Source organism: Protopterus annectens, chromosome 3.part1, assembly GCF_019279795.1.
Source record: "Protopterus annectens isolate FY-2018-M chromosome 3.part1, PAN1.0, whole genome shotgun sequence".
NCBI lineage: Eukaryota > Metazoa > Chordata > Ceratodontiformes > Protopteridae > Protopterus > Protopterus annectens.
Window position 1 is genome coordinate 1,093,882,923 of NC_056732.1, and position 19,663 is coordinate 1,093,902,585.

General features: G+C 37.8%; 2 non-coding genes across 2 annotated transcripts; both read right to left on the bottom strand.

Annotated features, from left to right (window-relative positions):
• Positions 1-15,259: 15,259 nt before the first annotated feature.
• Positions 15,260-15,332, bottom strand: TRNAR-CCG. The gene has a single exon. It is a non-coding gene; the product is annotated as a tRNA-Arg (tRNA).
• Positions 15,333-18,619: 3,287 nt separating this feature from the next.
• Positions 18,620-18,692, bottom strand: TRNAR-CCG. The gene has a single exon. It is a non-coding gene; the product is annotated as a tRNA-Arg (tRNA).
• Positions 18,693-19,663: the final 971 nt, after the last annotated feature.

A 19,663-nucleotide genomic window follows, 5' to 3' on the forward strand; every position in this document is an offset into this window, starting at 1 on the left:
CTAAAAGGTCTATGATTTTGGAGTTTTCCCACAGGACTAGTGGCTGATTCTGCTTTTCATAAAGAATTAATACAACTTTTTGGCAGACACAGGTTTGAATATATGGAATTAGTGATTTGACATAATGAGGAAACTATCGACTCACTACGTAAAGAAGTGTCTGTTTTGGGCAAAGCCATAATCCAAGATCCATTTTTTTATTAATAATACATTTGAATATGCATGCATATTCTCCTCAGTTGAAGAAATACTGCAAGTGATTAAAAATAGAAAAATAAAAAAACTTTCTAGGGATGTGAATGGGTATGGCAATAATATTGCTTAGCCCCCACTCCCACAGTCACAAGTGTGGAACAAGAGACTAACTAATTCTAATATGGGAATAGACAATAATGATATTAGGGTTACAACTAAGAATGATCCTGATGATGATTTTTTTAGATGAGGAGGAATATCCACCCCTCATACATTCAGAACAACTAATAAATCAGAGTCAAATGAACTTAAACCAATGAGCTTTACAACAATTCAGTTACCCCCAGAGGGGGAGCATCCAACTCAAACAGAGGGAACAACATAGGATCTTGGAGAGGAAGGAAATAATTGAACCAATAGACTTAATGGGACAATCTAATAATGAATGAGATTTTTTTTGTTACCACCAGTGGAAATTGGATTGAACAGTTTAAAGGATTTTAAGGTTTATAATTGTTTCTCCCTTTCAATCAGTGTAGTTATATGTGATCTTTATTCAAAAGGTTCGACTTTTATACCAAGTAAACCATTAAACTTGGATCAAGCTCTATTATATTTAAAACAATATGTTAGAAAACTTAATCTCAATGTTATGTTCCATAATGTTGAAACAGCAGCCACTCCATTAAAGGTTCCAAGTACATATAATCCCCCATTACACCCAACCCTCAAATTATTTGAGAGAATGTGTGAACTTGATATTTGTGCATTATGCTCTCAACAGAATAAAAAGACAAGAAGTAGTCTGAATAAAGAAGAGTTAATGAGATTGGATTTTCTTTTAAAAAGCAATGGGGGTTGGGATAATGAAACCAGATAAGGGGGGAGGATTGGTTATAATGAATAAGTCAGATTATGTGGCTAAAATGAGAAATATATTGACCAGTCAGACCTATGAGAGGAGTTCATTAAATGAACTAAATAGTGTATATAGGAGAATAAGAAGCTTTTTCAAGATCTTTTAATTGAAGGGTCTATTATAATTGATGAACTTAACTAACTTAATGTTATACACCCAATTACTCCAGTCATTTTTGGGGCACCTAAGTTGCATAAATATGTTAATCAACCTCCTATGCATCCAATAGTGGACGCAAGAGGTTCAGTTACCTACCCCTTGGCTAAATATTTGGATATAAAATTGAAACACTATGTCCTTAATGAACCTTACTTATGTAAAGATTAATGTGACTTTCTTAAAAGAATGGATGTCATAGAATTGGATGACAAATTTCTGTTTATAACAGTGGATATTAAAGATCTTTATACTGTTATACCTGATGATTATGGGTGAACAATGGTTTTGTTATTATTTATGGAATAAAGGGGTACCTCAGGACCAGATTAATATGTATGAACAACTATTAGATATGGTCTTGAGATGTAATTTTATTCTCTTTGAAAAGGAATTTTACCTTCAGGTGGAGAGACTGGCTATGGGGTCCTCATGTGGGGGTTTGTATACTAACATTATTATGTTAGAATGGGAGAGGAGATTTTTATTTGATTCCCCATTTTTTACTTACTGTCATGCATGCAACCACTTTTTGGATGATATATTCATCCTTTGGAAGGGCCCCATAGATCAGGTGGTGAAATTCCTGGAATACATTAATAAGACAACCTGTTTTTTAAAATGTACCCATTCTATTAGTGATAAGAACATTTCATATTTGAACATTTTAATTAAGAAGGCTGTGCCAGATAAGAGATTTTTGGCCGAAATCTTCCAGAAGGAGACTTACTCAAATAGTTTCCTACATTTTCATAGTAACCATCCATATAAATAAAAATGGGCTGTAGTTAAGGGTCAGTTTGTGAGAGTGGCCCGTATGGTTACTTTATTGGAAACGTTCCTTAGGGACTGTGACAACTTGAAGGATATGTTTCTTAAACAGGTGTACCCCATTGAATTGGTGCATGAAATAATGGGTGAGATGATAGAAAAGGGATCAATAGGGTACTTTAATCCAATATTGGGTGCTAAAATGGTCTATAGTATGATTGTTGATAATCAGCAGATTGACCTTTCAACCATGCAATCTATCACTACTGGTGAGTCCATGTGTGATATATGTAGTCAAGTGGTGTTAACTAACGAAGGTACAGAATGTTTTAGATGTTCCTTTGTTACTACATATGGCACAGATAATTATGGTATGAAGAATATTTTATTTAAGAATTGGTGTATCCTGAATAGTGACAAGGATTTAATGGGTCATGTTGGAGAAAAAACAACTTTTGTATATAAAAAGTGTTTGAATTTCAAAAATATCTTTGAAAGCCAACATGAACAAAAGAAGGTAGGACATATGTATAAATGTGGAGCTTGTTCTTATTGTTCTTACATTTTAGAAGTTGGTAAAGTTATTAATGATGTTAAAATAAAAATTTATGGTAGGTTTTCATGTAATTTGGACAGTCATTCATTGTGATTTATGTTCTCAAAGCCCTTGTTTTTATGTGGGCAAAACAGAGCGTAAGTTGAAGAATAGGACAGGGGAACATTTAAGTGAAACTACAGACCCATAAGTCTCACTAGTCTTATATGTAAATCCATCAAAAGAATTATCCAATTTAAAAAGGATGCTAATGCCCTGGCTAAATATTGTAGGCAGAATCAAGGTAATGGTTTTAAATTTATCATTTTGAAAGCCTTGAATGTTTTGGAAATGGGAGTGCAGTGGCCATTACTCCTGGAGAATGCTGAGCTTGCCTGGCAGGTATGCCTAAACACAAGGTACTGGCCAAGCTTAAATGAAGCCATGCCTTTCAAAAGTATATTAAAACTAAAAGCTTTAAAAAAGTGATATTCACATTTGGGGTTAGCACTTCTTTTTATTTATGCTTTTAGAAGGTGTGTTAATCATTTTTAATGGTTTGAATGTGTGCATTATCTAAAGGTTCTTATAGGTTGTCCTGGGGGTGTGTCATTGATGTTTAAGCTGATGCAAAAGTACTCATTAGTTCTTTAAAAAGATGAATGAACGGTGTGTAACTTATCTGATGAAGTTCCTAAACAATATAATATAGTAACAATAATGCTTATTTGTTTTAATTTTAATGGGTGTCATTTGGTGCAATAAAATATAGTATTTTTAAACTACGAGCCATTTCCTGTGGACTGGATTTTGCACATTTTGTACACATACAGACTGATGCCTAGTTAAGAGGGTTTATCTATTATGCCCAAGTGGGGAATAGTGTTGAAGGCTTTGGCCAGGTCAAGGTAGGCAGTGTGCACCGTCTTCCCCTCGTCCATGGCTTTAGTGACTGTCTTGAAGAAGTCAACCAACTTTAATAGACATAACCTCCACTTGACGAAGCAAAACTGTGTGGAATTGAGTGTTTGGAGGTTGCCGATGTCCTTGTTAATGAGGTCCATGATAATCTGTTCCATAGCCTCGCAGATCAGGCTAGTTAGGTTGATGGGTCTATAATTTCCCAGATCAGTGGACACTCCACCTTTGTGCAAAGGGATGACAGTGGCTGTCCTTCACTCAATTGTGACAAAGCTGGTACTCAGGCTGTGGTTGAATAGGTCGCCTAATGGTGCTGGACGTTCCTGCCTGAGTTCATGTAGGATGCAACCTGAAATGTTATTGGGTCCCATGGAGGCTGTATTTTTTGCCTTTGAGACAGCAGGATGACCTGTTCCCTATATATAAGGGGAAGGGGTCAGGTATTGAGAATGTCCTGATTTACTGATGAGGGGCAGAGGGATGAAGTTTTTGCTGAATCTGTTAGTCAGCAAGTGTGCTATATCTACAGCATTTGTATATGTGGTGTTCTTGACCACCAGTTCTGAACAGATCTGGGTATTTCCTTTGAGATTGCGGACATATGTGGAGAAGGCCTTATGATTGCCTCTAGTAGATGTGGCCAAGTTGGAGTTGAAGTTTGCTTTGGAGGATTTCACTAGTGCTCTTATTTGCTTGTTCAGGCTAAGGAGAGATTGCTTCCAATTGGGCACCTGCTCCTTCTTGGTCCTGGACAGCAATTTTTCTCCTTTTGTTATAGAGTTTATTTATTGCAGATGTCCACCAAACAGGTTTACTCTTCCTTGTGGAGGATGATTTAGTCCTATCGGGTATTCCTGATTCCATGCATCTATATAAATGCTCGTATAGTGCTTTGGTATAGTTTTGGATACTGGTGCCATTTCCTAGAGAGGGGGAGGGGCTGGCTGTAATCAGCTTTGGAGAAGTTTTTTTTGTTTGACCCTAGCTAGAGGAGAGTTGGGGGAGATGGTGACTTCAAAAGTAAAGTGACCACTTTATTGTCAGATCTTACCAGGGAGGATGATACTGCAGGGATGCTGCAGTGGTTACTCATGTTGGTTAATACTAAGTACAACATATTACCACCTCTTGTTGGGGTGTTGACTAGCTGTTCCAGAGCATTTGCATTGACAAAATCAAGGAATCTCTGGGCATTAGTGCTCTGGCATGAGTGGTTCTTCCAATCTATGCTTGAGTAGTTAAAGTCACCCAGGATCAGGGTAAAGGGTTGAATGTTGATAGATTCAAAGAGGTCCAGATAGGTGGATTGGGCATCTTGAGTTATATTTGGGGGCTGAAGCTAGCTATGATTTGTATAGGGGTCTTATCAATGGTTAACTGCACTTGGAGTGTCTCCTGTGTGTCATACTGTTTGACCAGTCTGGAGGTGTGTATGTGTTTAATATATATTGAAACTCCACCTCCTTTGGCTTTACTGCCCACAGTTTGGGGTCTGAATGTATGATGGGATGAGTAACCAGGTAAGGGTGGTGTGCTCTCCGTAGCTTTGAACCAGATTTCTGTGACTGTGCAGATGTCAGAATTTTCCAAGGCTAAGAATGCTTGCAGTGAGTGCAGTTTCATGTCTAGGCTCCTAACGTTTATCAGTATGATTTTTAATTTGTGTTTTGTTAAAATTTTTATGTTGGTAGTATTAAACTCACTTCTCCTAAAATAGGCACTATGGGGGAGGGAAGAGCCTTTGCCAGAAGCCTGAAGTGCAAATGAGACAGATGCAGGCCATCTCTGGCAAAGCCGTCATGGTCTGTTGATCATATCTTCCCAGGCTGTCAGGTACTAGATCACCCTGGAATGACACCAGAAACTGAGCCAATTGTTAAAGTCAATCATTTTCTGTTTGTATTGAGGTATCATTCTGGGTAACGGTGGAATGCTGCTTAAGGCTAGGGACATACCCACCTGGGACACATATTCAGTGAGTTCAATCATGTCTCTGTTCATATAGTCCAGGGAGGTATGTCTCAAATCATTCACGCCAACATGGACTATGACAAAGTCAGAACAGTACCTGTTGCTGAGAGACTTGAGTGTGTATGTGATTGAGGGGAGATCTATGCCTGACATCTGACATACAGGACATTGTCAGACTCCACTGTGATGGACCATATCTGCAAAACAAACAGCTCCAGAATTATCTGTTCTAAGAACTTGAACCTTGCCTGTGATATAAATAGCACCTGCTGGAGAGACAGGTATGTATCCCAGAGATTACCCAGTCACTGGAGTAGGTTCCCCATCTATGTGAAGCAGAGTTCCTCCCTAACCCAATTAAAGTGAAACTTGGACAATTGGATGGGGAACAGGAAATTCATCCATGGTTTGCACCTATGTCTTTAATGGACACAGGCAACCTGTAAATTGTTCATCTCTCAGTCCCTAGCTTGTAAATGTTTCATCTCCCAAGCCCCTGCTTATACTTGTCAAGGGTATCAGAACTTATCAGAGATGTGGGATGCATGGCTAGACTTAAAAAGGTGCCTGTGGTCATTAGCCTAGTAAACATCTGTGACCCTATGAAACTATGAACAAGGAAATTATATTTTTAAGAACAAACCATTCAATTGTGTTGGTGGTGGCCACTGAATTTATTCTGAATCATTTGATTCAGTTTCCAATTTTCTATTTTAAAATGAAAAAAAATGAATGTGAAATAATATTACACTACATGGCTGTACACTGGGCTGTGACATATTAAGTGCAGAACACATAATTAATTTAGCATCATGAGCAGCTTCTTGTTTCTTTCATGAAAAAGAAAAACAAGGCATCCAGCAAAGAAACAGCCCACTACCAAGTCATTAGCTGATTGCTTTCTTATGAGTTCATAGACTCATTGGTATAATCTTGGCTAACAACCACCAGGGCCTTTATAAGCCTAGCCATGAAATCTAACCCAGTTATGTCCCTATATGTCATGGGCATTCATTGGGGGAGTGTGTTATTTAGGAAGTTTCTAGAGGTTATGGTGGGGGTATGTTAGTTTGGGCATTACTGTCTGTCTCTGTCTATCAGATACATGGGGGACAGACGTGGGGTGAATTTCCAATTTCCTATCCTTTGGTCAAGGTTACACTTAAATAGGGTTAGAGATGGACTCTGCTTCACATGAATGGCGAATGTGCTCCAGAACATGGGGTTTCTCTGAGACACATACCTGTCTTGCCAACATATCTTATTTATGTCACAAGCAAAATTTAAATCCTTAGATCTAGTGATTCTGGCTGTTCCTTTGCAGATACATAAAAATTCCATCGAAGCTGGATCCAAGGATGCATTGTGTGCCAGGCATAGATAGGGCTTTAAGCTGATCCATACAGGACAATGTTTTTGTACCCTCAATTCTCCTGGTGAGGAACCATTATATGCATTCCAACTGTTGCATATGTCTGGTCACATGCATGGTGAAAGGGGCATTATATTCAATGACTGGTCTGATAAGGGCCAAATAAAGTGGCAGTCTGACTTTCTTGGTCCTAGATGCCGTGCCCCTACTTATAAGTTTGGTGACATAGAATGATTTTCTTACTACCTTGGTCACATGTTGGTGCAGATTACTATCTACATATGTTTCCAGATCCCTGACTTCTGTGTTTGCTCTAAGGGGTGTCTTATCAATGGAGTAATTAGCTTGGGTGGCAGTTTTGCCAAAAGGCACTATAATGCATTTCTTGGTATTAGGTTTTAGTCAGTGACTTTGGCAGCAGTCTTTTGCCTGTATAAAACCTCTTGTAAGATGGTTATGTCATATGGGAATCTATGATAGCTCCTAGTCTGCAGTCATCTGTAGACTTGGCCAGCCAAAGGCCCTTGACATAAATTTTTACCACTGAGAAGGAGATGCCAAATAGGAGTCCCAGCACAGAGCCCTGAAGCACCCTGCTGGTGACTGGTTTCTTAGTGGAGGTGGTATCACAAAACCTGACTTTCTGGGTCCTTTCTGTGAGCCAGCTGGCAATCTAAAAAACTATACCTAGTTTGGCGAGTTTGTCAACTATACCTAAGTGGTGTACTGTACAAAATGCCTTAGCTAAGTATCGGTAGACAGTATGCACCACTTTACCCATCCGTTGTCTTAGTGACCTTCTCAAAGAAGTCCAGCAGGTTTAGTAGGCATGTACTTTCCCTTGACAAACCCAAACTGGGTTGACTCCATTGTCTAAAGGTTGCCTATGTCTTTGTTGATCATTTCCATGATAATTCATTTCTTGGCTTTGCATATTAGGCTAGTCAGACTAATTGGTCTGTAGTTTCTGAGATACGCTTTTGGTCAACCCTTTTGAAGTGAGATCACCTTTGCAGTCTTCCCTTCTCATGGTAAAAATCCTGTTTTGAGGCTATAGTTGAAAAGTGACACCAGTGGTCCTGATAGGTCTTGTTTCCAGCTATTTAGGAGGCAATCTGGGATATTGTCAGGGCCCATTGAGGCTGTGTTTTTGCCTTTAGTGAGTGCTGCCAGGACTTGTTCTGTGTTAATAGTTTGGGGGGTGCTAGTAGGTATTTCATGGGAGGAGGCAGGGGCAGTGGGTGGTGAAGCTTGAGCTGAATTTGTCAGACAGCTAATTCTCAATGTTGCCGTGCTCAGTGAAGGTGGCAGCAATGACTGCCACTGGTGTGTGCTACCTTTGATGTTTTGGGCATAGCTGTAGAAGGTCTTTTGGTTGCATTTAGCCTGTGAGGCCATTTTGACCTTGTAGATGGCCTTGATGAACTTAATTAGTCCTCTTAACTTCCTGTTTAGTGTAATTAGAGAGCTCCTATCATTGTGGGAATTGTTCTTCCTGATTTTAAACATGACTTTTTCCTTTTGTTATAAACCTTATTAAGGTTAGGATTCTACCAGTGTTGTTTATTTTTAAAGTTTGTTTTGGGCTTACTTTTAGTAACTACATCATCCTCTATATAGCCATTTACATGGTTGTATAGGGTCTCTGTGAGCAACACTGCATAGGTTGCTGCGAACTTGGGGTTGGGAGTAGCAGTGACTTTTGATAAACTATGACTTAATAGGCTGTAGTTTTCTTTGCAGTAGTTCCAAACTGTTACAGGGTTTTCTGGGGTTACAGAGTTGATTTTTATTTCAAAGGAGAACATTTTGGGGTCTGACCTTCACAAGTGAGGACATGACATGGGGGGGGGGTGAGTACCAGGTCCAGTATGTTTGAAGCTCTGATGGATGAGCACACTATCTGGTTAAGAGTGTTTTTGTTAATAAAGTCCAGGAAGCTTTTTGCCTGTGAGTATGAGGCAGTATATATTTATACGTAATGGTGCGCATCTCCAGTAGATCTAGGTTCGAGTTATGGGATCCTAGGGATATAGAGAGTGACCTATAGCTTGATAAAATAAGGAATGGGACTTTGTCTATGGTGATTTGCACATGAATAAATTCCAGGGCACGACTCTGTTGAACCAATGTAGAGTTATGCTTGTTGTTAATACAGATTGAGACTCCTCTACCTTTTGTCCTTGTCTGTGCAGCTGATGGTCTAAATGTGTGGAAGGCACTGAAACCTTGCACATCTGGATTGCTTTCTGTAGATTTAAACCGTGTCTCAGTAATGGCACAGATGTCTATTTTCTCCGAGGTGAGGAGACCTTGTAGGGTGTGGAGTTTCTTTTTTTAGGCTCCTAGCATTGAGCTGTAACACCTTTTGGTCTCTTTGAGTTTTAATTGCTATGTCAGTAGGTTTGTCAATTTTGGATTGCCTGAAAAGGCTCTAAGGGGATGGATAACATTTTAGCCAGTACTCGGAAGCTTATGGAAGTCAGGTGGAGACCACCCTTTGCAAACCAATGTGGTTTGCTAACCATGTCCTCCCATGCTGACAGATATTGTATTCCCCTGGAAAGACACTGGAAACTAAGCCAATTATTGAAGTCAGCCATCTTTTTATTCATCTTGTGGCATCATCCTTAGTGTGAAAGTAGAGTGCTGCTCAATACATGGCACATGCCTGCCTGAGACATATATTCACACAGATCAACAATGTCTGTCATAATATAGTTCAGGAAAGTATGTCTTAGGTCATTAACACCCACATGGACTATGATAGAATTACACTGATACCTGTGGTACAGTGACTTCAGTGCATGCATAACTTGGTGGATCCTGGCTCCAGGTAAGCAACTAACCATTATCTTCTCTTTATTCACTCTGATGAGTGGAGCATCTGTGATGAGCAATAGATTCTTGTATGACAAGACCCCTGGGTAACATGTTGGCTTGCCTTATGGGCTTTGCTCTTGGGACTCCACTGGGTGCAGGTGTATGTGTGTTGTTTGGTGTTGTTTTTGGTGATCTAGAGATTGCTGAGGATAGGCATTGATGTTTATAGGCTTAGGAAGTCTTGAGGTTTGGGAAAATTGCTTTTTAGTGCCTCAGCATAGGCTGGTCTATGTGTGGTGGATGTAGAGTGTGTGTGTGTGTGTGTGTGTGTGTGTGTGTGTGTGTGTGTGTGTGTGTGTGTGTGTGTGTGTGTGTGTGTGCTCTCGGCAACATTGTTTGTATGCATGATTCTTGCTTTCAGTGAAACTGTATATGTGCATCTCTCACATACTATGTTTGTTTCTTTAAGGATTAAACAGTTGTCTATGAACATGACTTCTGTAATGCAAAGCACAGCAATTCACTGTCTTGAGAGGTTAGTACTGTAAGGTACAATGTACAACGTTTAGGTTAATTTACCTGTAAGCTAACTTACTTGTTGTGTGACTCATGTTTTCCCTGCTTGATCAAGTACTGCCATGTCAGTAGGTGGAATGGGTGCATCTTATGCTGGCTTTTTTGCTTCTCCTTTTTGTCATCAATTCTGAAGTAAGATAATGTTGAATGAACTGAATATCACATGACGTCAGACTGAGATCGAGTATCACTTAAGAATTTGATTTTACTAGCAAGATTAATGTCAATCTAATAGTGACATTGCTGTAAGAGACACCCATTGTTCATGCTACCATCACCAACTTTGAAACTGTTGGAAAGAAATAGCATCACCATTATTCAACAACCATTGGCCCACCAGGAGAAATGAACAATGTTAAAATAAACAGAGTCCTAGATGAAAAGAAGAAAATAAAAGAAAAAAAAGTGATCAGATAACTCAAATGATGAAATAAAAAAATAAAACATTGTCAAAAGAGTGAAACAACTTGCATAACAACATAACCTTTTATTACAGTGATGTAAACAATAAACATACAACCCAAGTGACTGCTCATCAAACAAAGCAGAAACCAAATAAAAGTATTGCAGATGAATCAATCATTTACCTTTTGAGTAGCTCTTCAAACTAAATGAGTAGCCTTCCCATTCTTTAGATGACATTTACTAAGAGATCATGTCATCCATACCTGCGCTAATACTAAGTGCAAGTGCACCTTGTTCTACACAACAATTTTTAAACACCTTCACTGACTTATCACTTGTGACACAGGCAAACATACATTTATCAAAAAGTAATCAAACCATATTAACAGATTCATATTTACAAACATTATACATCACATATATAGTTAGAAATTATATAAGTTTTCCAACATTACATAAATTATTATTTTCCTACCTTTCCTTAAACCTTATTCCTCCTCCAAAATGTTTTCTGCATGTATTGTTCCTACAGTTTCCATTTTGTTCTTTATAATTTACACATACCCCTTTCAAAAGATCCCAGTTCCTCTTCTTTTATTTCTGTTACAATATTCACTGCTTGAGATATAGTTTGTGTAGATTTTGATTTCCATTTTGAAATAATTACTTTTTTGGCAGCCACCAGAATTAGACTTTACAAAACCTTACTATGTTTAGGCAATTCAGATCCTGTATCTCATAAAAAAAATCCTTTCCTTAGTTACACCCATTTGCTCTTCCAGTATTCTTGACATAGTACTCAGCAGAGAATTTGTAAAGGCAGACAAGTCATTACACTCCCAAAACATATGTTCCCAGTTACTTCCTTCTTCTCTATAACACCTTCAACATTTGCCATCTACCCATGGAAAAATTCTCCGGAGTCTATTTGGGGTATAAAAGTACCCATGGAAACACTTCCAGATAAAAATCCTAATTCTTCCAGATATTGTTGCATATTTTGGAGACATACAAATGTTTTCCCTAGTTGAATTCGTTCTTATTATGCTTTCAGTTACATCATGAGTATAACATTCTGCATGGTTGCTGATATTCTCCTTAAAGATCTGTATAAAAATTCCCATTCTTCCCTCATTTGATGAGGTATCCCATACTTCATCAACATCCCTTTCGACTTTGATTTGTAGCTTTCTGCTTATATCTATAGTAGCTTTAACTGCTCTACACAACAATATGGCAGAAAATTGGAAGCGATGGTTGCACAACTTTGATTCCTTTATTATTGAAGCTAGAGCAGGAGAAAAAATGAAGTAGCTGTAGATTAATACTTTTCTGAACCTTTCTAGAGATTATGACATTAAAAGTATTCAAAACATTACCCCCTACCATAGAGCAAAAGACAGAGTTGGGGTTTTTAAGGACAGATTTCAAGTAATATTCCATATTTTCTTTATGTATTTAGCAAGCATTGTGTATACAGGAAATCAAAGGCATGAAAATAGAAGTGCTAGCAAGCAACACAACATATGACACAGAAGTTTTGTCCCAGGTATGGAATATGAGTATTCATTTGTTCTCCTGCAGGACATGAAGGAAAGGGGAAATTGTCACCATGCTTTGGATTATCATTTAGCTAGTCTACATAACTTTGGGTCAGAGGTGGAATTTTTTGAAATTCCACTTTTTCTTTAGATTTATTTTAGACGCTGTCTTTATGGTTCCCACTGCAAATTTGGTTGCTTTTATTTTCCCGAAGTAGAAGTAGATTTTAATGTGAACTAACTGGCTTTGGGATAATGTTAATTCTATTTTTCATACATGTTAATCCATTTACATTGTTGTTTGCATTATATTTCATAGACATGTATTTTACGTTGGAGCAATGATTCTCTTTTGTGCAAATGTGCTGCAGTATGATCACCCTTAGTTGTAGTTCTCTGAAGTTATGGATGGAAAATTATCTCTCCACCTAAGGAGACTACAGCCATCCATATGATAAAAAAAAATGGCAGCATATTCTCTTACCCGGTACAAATGAGGATCATATTTTTTTGAACCTGAGGTACATTAACACTTCAGAGGGAATTTAAGATTAGAATGTGATGAAAATTTCTGATACACAGGGAGGCATCACGCTTGCTGTGTGCATATCTTGGGGTTAGAATTTTCTTCCAGTCATGACCTGATTGATTTGGTGTCAGTGCACTCTCTTGACTTGTTGCAATTTAGAACTCCTGATTGATGGCAGCACGATTGATAAAATATTCCTCTCAGTTCTTCACAGATGGATATGGGAAGATGTAGAATTTTCTTCTAGAGCAAGGTTGTGCTAACTTTCTTATTAGCGTGAGAGAAGATTTTTCAAAATCTCTGTATTATGTTCCCCAATGGGGACGTTACATTTGACATTGTCTACAAAGGAATTTATAGTCTAGATTTGATGTTTCTTCCTTTCTACTATGTATCTTGTGAGGGTTAAACCTTGGAAGCAGGTCTATCACTTTTGGCTGTCTCTCAGCTCACAATTTGTTACAAGGAAAAGGCTTTGGATGATGCTTGATGTTAGTATGCTGCTAGGTTGTGCAGTCAGTCACCCATCACCATTAGACACTGATATAATATTTCAGTATATTTAAATTAATTTGCTCTGAATTAATTTATTGGCTCAAAAGATGCAGTGGTTTCATTTTCACTTGCTGTGATCTGATTTTCCTCCTGCAGAACTTAATACCTGGAATAGTCATCCCCATTTGCATGTGGCTGTATGCAGCATATCCCCACCAGCTGCTTTTCCTTGTGTAAAATGTAGCAGAGTTGAAAGGATGAGTCAGAAAGCACTTCTAAAGGCTTTGGCTACTTTCCGAGTTTTCATTCTGAATGCCGTATTACAGCTGTAGAAAGCAAACCTTTCAGTTTTTGTAGCACTATGCAATATGTGGGAAGTGATGTCTGGCAGCAGAATGATATGAAAATAGAACAATACTGGTTATTCTCAGAGGTACCAAAAGGAATAAGTTAGAATATGCTGAACTGTGTCCAGGTATTGTTTATATTATGCAAATGCTTTATAAGAGGTTGCATCATATGGCATGCATTGGCTGCTGCACGATTAGATAGCGTTGTGCAATATTTGTGATTGTAAATTTTACGATGATTCTTCCATTGATAGACACACAGGATGCCATATCATACTGACCATTTAATGACAGAAAGGATCTTAAGCAAAATTAATTTTGAAACTTCAGTGATTGCACAGAATATTATCTGTGTCCACGTTCTAGATGAGGGGAGATCTGTTATGTTCTGATCTCCCTGTGAGTTTTACAGACTGCCTAACCAATTTGTAATGCCAGTGAAGCTAAGTTTCCTTATGAAGTAGCACAGATGCAGGACAATTTCTTAAAGTACATCTTTGGCTTTGTTCATCTGGCCAGATGTAATGAGAAATATGCATGAGACTGATATTGCCATAATGGTAGCAGGCGGAAAGGTTGGTGTTGTTGAATCTGATGTTTGTAATAACAATGCAGTTAAAGGAAACTTCATCTTGGAATTGAAAGCCCTCATGTCCGTTGATTTTACAAAGAAGTAGGAAAGTATAGTGAAGATAAATTATATATCCCGACTTTATATCTGATGCTGAATAGCAAAAGGAGTATTGAGGCCGCATACTGAGAAGAAAATTATTAAAGGAATGGCAGAGTACTTTCGGATTGTATGAAACTCCATAAATGAAATGCATTTGTCTGAGTTGAAATTTAGTTCCATTACCTTAATTTGCATTAATACTTGGTGCTAAACTCACAACGTAGCCAGATGAAATAGGCCCTTCACTTTGTGAAAGTGAGCACTTGTGAATATTGATTTTTTCACTGTTCCAAAACATGAAAATATAACTAAAAAAAATTGAGTTTAAGTGTCTTTGCAATGGGTGTGTTACATATTCCAAATAACTAGCAGTCAAATGGCCTATCTTTAAATAGTAATATATCTGTTTAGATTTTGTAGCGTAGTTATGTAAAGAATAACATTTTTCATAATAACTTGTCAGCTGGTAAACTGTGTCCAAGTATTACCTGGACATCTGACATTAAAGAAGTTCTTAGGAAGGAACATGGATGCTTCCAGTCCATTACCAGTTGAGCGTCGGTAGGAGATGTCAAGGCTTACTGAAAGAATTCTTCTCTTTGTATGAAATCAGTTCTAAATCAAAATCTGTATATGTGATGAAGCAAATTATATGCAAGTAATGCAGAGAGTAGTTGTTTAATGCAGCTTTGCAAAAGGAAGCATTGTCCTTTGTCTAGTGTGACTGGTCTGGTACAATACACAGTTATGAAGAAGATATGCTGGAGTGCAGGATGCCAGCCAGAATGAGTGTGGAAGGTAGGAAGAAAAGTGAAGAAACTTATGAGAAGGAAACTGGAATAGTAGGAATACCTGAATTCATGCCAATAATGTAGAAAAGTGCAATTCTTGTACAGAAAGAAAAGGAGATTGGCATAAAGAGTGTTGTTGCATAGTTCATTCAAGTTGAAATGCAGCTTTTGGAAGAATGTTAGAACTGATTTAGCATTATGATGGAATTGTTTAATTTTTAAAGGTAAAGAATTATCGACCCAGGTGGGACTTGAACCCACAATCCCCAGCTCCGGAGGCTGATGCCTTATCCATTAGGCCACTGGGCCCTTTTATGGTATGCATCTCTGCGGTTTGTCTTATATTTTGTCTGTAGCAGTGTCCTGCCTGTACCACTGCTGTATGTGTTGCAAATTTTTGTTTTCATTTTATTTTATTTTTTTTTTTTGTCACCGGCAAGGATTTTGCAGCTTACCTATAGGATACTAAAGGCATGAAAATAGAAGTGCTAGCAAGCAACACAACATATGACACAGAAGTTTTGTCCCAGGTATGGAATATGAGTATTCATTTGTTCTCCTGCAGGACATGAAGGAAAGGGGAAATTGTCACCATGCTTTGGATTATCATTTAGCTAGTCTACATAACTTTGGGTCAGAGGTGGAATTTTTTGAAATTCCACTTTTTCTTTAGATTTATTTTAGACGCTGTCTTTATGGTTCCCACTGCAAATTTGGTTGCTTTTATTTTCCCGAAGTAGAAGTAGATTTTAATGTGAACTAACTGGCTTTGGGATAATGTTAATTCTATTTTTCATACATGTTAATCCATTTACATTGTTGTTTGCATTATATTTCATAGACATGTATTTTACGTTGGAGCAATGATTCTCTTTTGTGCAAATGTGCTGCAGTATGATCACCCTTAGTTGTAGTTCTCTGAAGTTATGGATGGAAAATTATCTCTCCACCTAAGGAGACTACAGCCATCCATATGATAAAAAAAAATGGCAGGACATTCTCTTACCCGGTACAAATGAGGATCATATTTTTTGAACCTGAGGTACATTAACACTTCAGAGGGAATTTAAGATTAGAATGTGATGAAAATTTCTGATACACAGGGAGGCATCACGCTTGCTGTGTGCATATCTTGGGGTTAGAATTTTCTTCCAGTCATGACCTGATTGATTTGGTGTCAGTGCACTCTCTTGACTTGTTGCAATTTAGAACTCCTGATTGATGGCAGCACGATTGATAAAATATTCCTCTCAGTTCTTCACAGATGGATATGGGAAGATGTAGAATTTTCTTCTAGAGCAAGGTTGTGCTAACTTTCTTATTAGCGTGAGAGAAGATTTTTCAAAATCTCTGTATTATGTTCCCCAATGGGGACGTTACATTTGACATTGTCTACAAAGGAATTTATAGTCTAGATTTGATGTTTCTTCCTTTCTACTATGTATCTTGTGAGGGTTAAACCTTGGAAGCAGGTCTATCACTTTTGGCTGTCTCTCAGCTCACAATTTGTTACAAGGAAAAAGGCTTTGGATGATGCTTGATGTTAGTATGCTGCTAGGTTGTGCAGTCAGTCACCCATCACCATTAGACACTGATATAATATTTCAGTATATTTAAATTAATTTGCTCTGAATTAATTTATTGGCTCAAAAGATGCAGTGGTTTCATTTTCACTTGCTGTGATCTGATTTTCCTCCTGCAGAACTTAATACCTGGAATAGTCATCCCCATTTGCATGTGGCTGTATGCAGCATATCCCCACCAGCTGCTTTTCCTTGTGTAAAATGTAGCAGAGTTGAAAGGATGAGTCAGAAAGCACTTCTAAAGGCTTTGGCTACTTTCCCGAGTTTTCATTCTGAATGCCGTATTACAGCTGTAGAAAGCAAACCTTTCAGTTTTTGTAGCACTATGCAATATGTGGGAAGTGATGTCTGGCAGCAGAATGATATGAAAATAGAACAATACTGGTTATTCTCAGAGGTACCAAAAGGAATAAGTTAGAATATGCTGAACTGTGTCCAGGTATTGTTTATATTATGCAAATGCTTTATAAGAGGTTGCATCATATGGCATGCATTGGCTGCTGCACGTTTAGATAGCGTTGTGCAATATTTGTGATTGTAAATTTTACGATGATTCTTCCATTGATAGACACACAGGATGCCATATCATACTGACCATTTAATGACAGAAAGGATCTTAAGCAAAATTAATTTTGAAACTTCAGTGATTGCACAGAATATTATCTGTGTCCACGTTCTAGATGAGGGGAGATCTGTTATGTTCTGATCTCCCTGTGAGTTTTACAGACTGCCTAACCAATTTGTAATGCCAGTGAAGCTAAGTTTCCTTATGAAGTAGCACAGATGCAGGACAATTTCTTAAAGTACATCTTTGGCTTTGTTCATCTGGCCAGATGTAATGAGAAATATGCATGAGACTGATATTGCCATAATGGTAGCAGGCGGAAAGGTTGGTGTTGTTGAATCTGATGTTTGTAATAACAATGCAGTTAAAGGAAACTTCATCTTGGAATTGAAAGCCCTCATGTCCGTTGATTTTACAAAGAAGTAGGAAAGTATAGTGAAGATAAATTATATATCCCGACTTTATATCTGATGCTGAATAGCAAAAGGAGTATTGAGGCCGCATACTGAGAAGAAAATTATTAAAGGAATGGCAGAGTACTTTCGGATTGTATGAAACTCCATAAATGAAATGCATTTGTCTGAGTTGAAATTTAGTTCCATTACCTTAATTTGCATTAATACTTGGTGCTAAACTCACAACGTAGCCAGATGAAATAGGCCCTTCACTTTGTGAAAGTGAGCACTTGTGAATATTGATTTTTCACTGTTCCAAAACATGAAAATATAACTAAAAAAAATTGAGTTTAAGTGTCTTTGCAATGGGTGTGTTACATATTCCAAATAACTAGCAGTCAAATGGCCTATCTTTAAATAGTAATATATCTGTTTAGATTTTGTAGCGTAGTTATGTAAAGAATAACATTTTTCATAATAACTTGTCAGCTGGTAAACTGTGTCCAAGTATTACCTGGACATCTGACATTAAAGAAGTTCTTAGGAAGGAACATGGATGCTTCCAGTCCATTACCAGTTGAGCGTCGGTAGGAGATGTCAAGGCTTACTGAAAGAATTCTTCTCTTTGTATGAAATCAGTTCTAAATCAAAATCTGTATATGTGATGAAGCAAATTATATGCAAGTAATGCAGAGAGTAGTTGTTTAATGCAGCTTTGCAAAAGGAAGCATTGTCCTTTGTCTAGTGTGACTGGTCTGGTACAATACACAGTTATGAAGAAGATATGCTGGAGTGCAGGATGCCAGCCAGAATGAGTGTGGAAGGTAGGAAGAAAAGTGAAGAAACTTATGAGAAGGAAACTGGAATAGTAGGAATACCTGAATTCATGCCAATAATGTAGAAAAGTGCAATTCTTGTACAGAAAGAAAAGGAGATTGGCATAAAGAGTGTTGTTGCATAGTTCATTCAAGTTGAAATGCAGCTTTTGGAAGAATGTTAGAACTGATTTAGCATTATGATGGAATTGTTTAATTTTTAAAGGTAAAGAATTATCGACCCAGGTGGGACTTGAACCCACAATCCCCAGCTCCGGAGGCTGATGCCTTATCCATTAGGCCACTGGGCCCTTTTATGGTATGCATCTCTGCGGTTTGTCTTATATTTTGTCTGTAGCAGTGTCCTGCCTGTACCACTGCTGTATGTGTTGCAAATTTTTGTTTTCATTTTATTTTTTTTTTTTTTGTCACCGGCAAGGATTTTGCAGCTTACCTATAGGATACTAAAGGCATGAAAATAGAAGTGCTAGCAAGCAACACAACATATGACACAGAAGTTTTGTCCCAGGTATGGAATATGAGTATTCATTTGTTCTCCTGCAGGACATGAAGGAAAGGGGAAATTGTCACCATGCTTTGGATTATCATTTAGCTAGTCTACATAACTTTGGGTCAGAGGTGGAATTTTTTGAAATTCCACTTTTTCTTTAGATTTATTTTAGACGCTGTCTTTATGGTTCCCACTGCAAATTTGGTTGCTTTTATTTTCCCAGTAGAAGTAGATTTTAATGTGAACTAACTGGCTTTGGGATAATGTTAATTCTATTTTTCATACATGTTAATCCATTTACATTGTTGTTTGCATTATATTTCATAGACATGTATTTTACGTTGGAGCAATGATTCTCTTTTGTGCAAATGTGCTGCAGTATGATCACCCTTAGTTGTAGTTCTCTGAAGTTATGGATGGAAAATTATCTCTCCACCTAAGGAGACTACAGCCATCCATATGATAAAAAAATGGCAGGACATTCTCTTACCCGGTACAAATGAGGATCATATTTTTTGAACCTGAGGTACATTAACACTTCAGAGGGAATTTAAGATTAGAATGTGATGAAAATTTCTGATACACAGGGAGGCATCACGCTTGCTGTGTGCATATCTTGGGGTTAGAATTTTCTTCCAGTCATGACCTGATTGATTTGGTGTCAGTGCACTCTCTTGACTTGTTGCAATTTAGAACTCCTGATTGATGGCAGCACGATTGATAAAATATTCCTCTCAGTTCTTCACAGATGGATATGGGAAGATGTAGAAT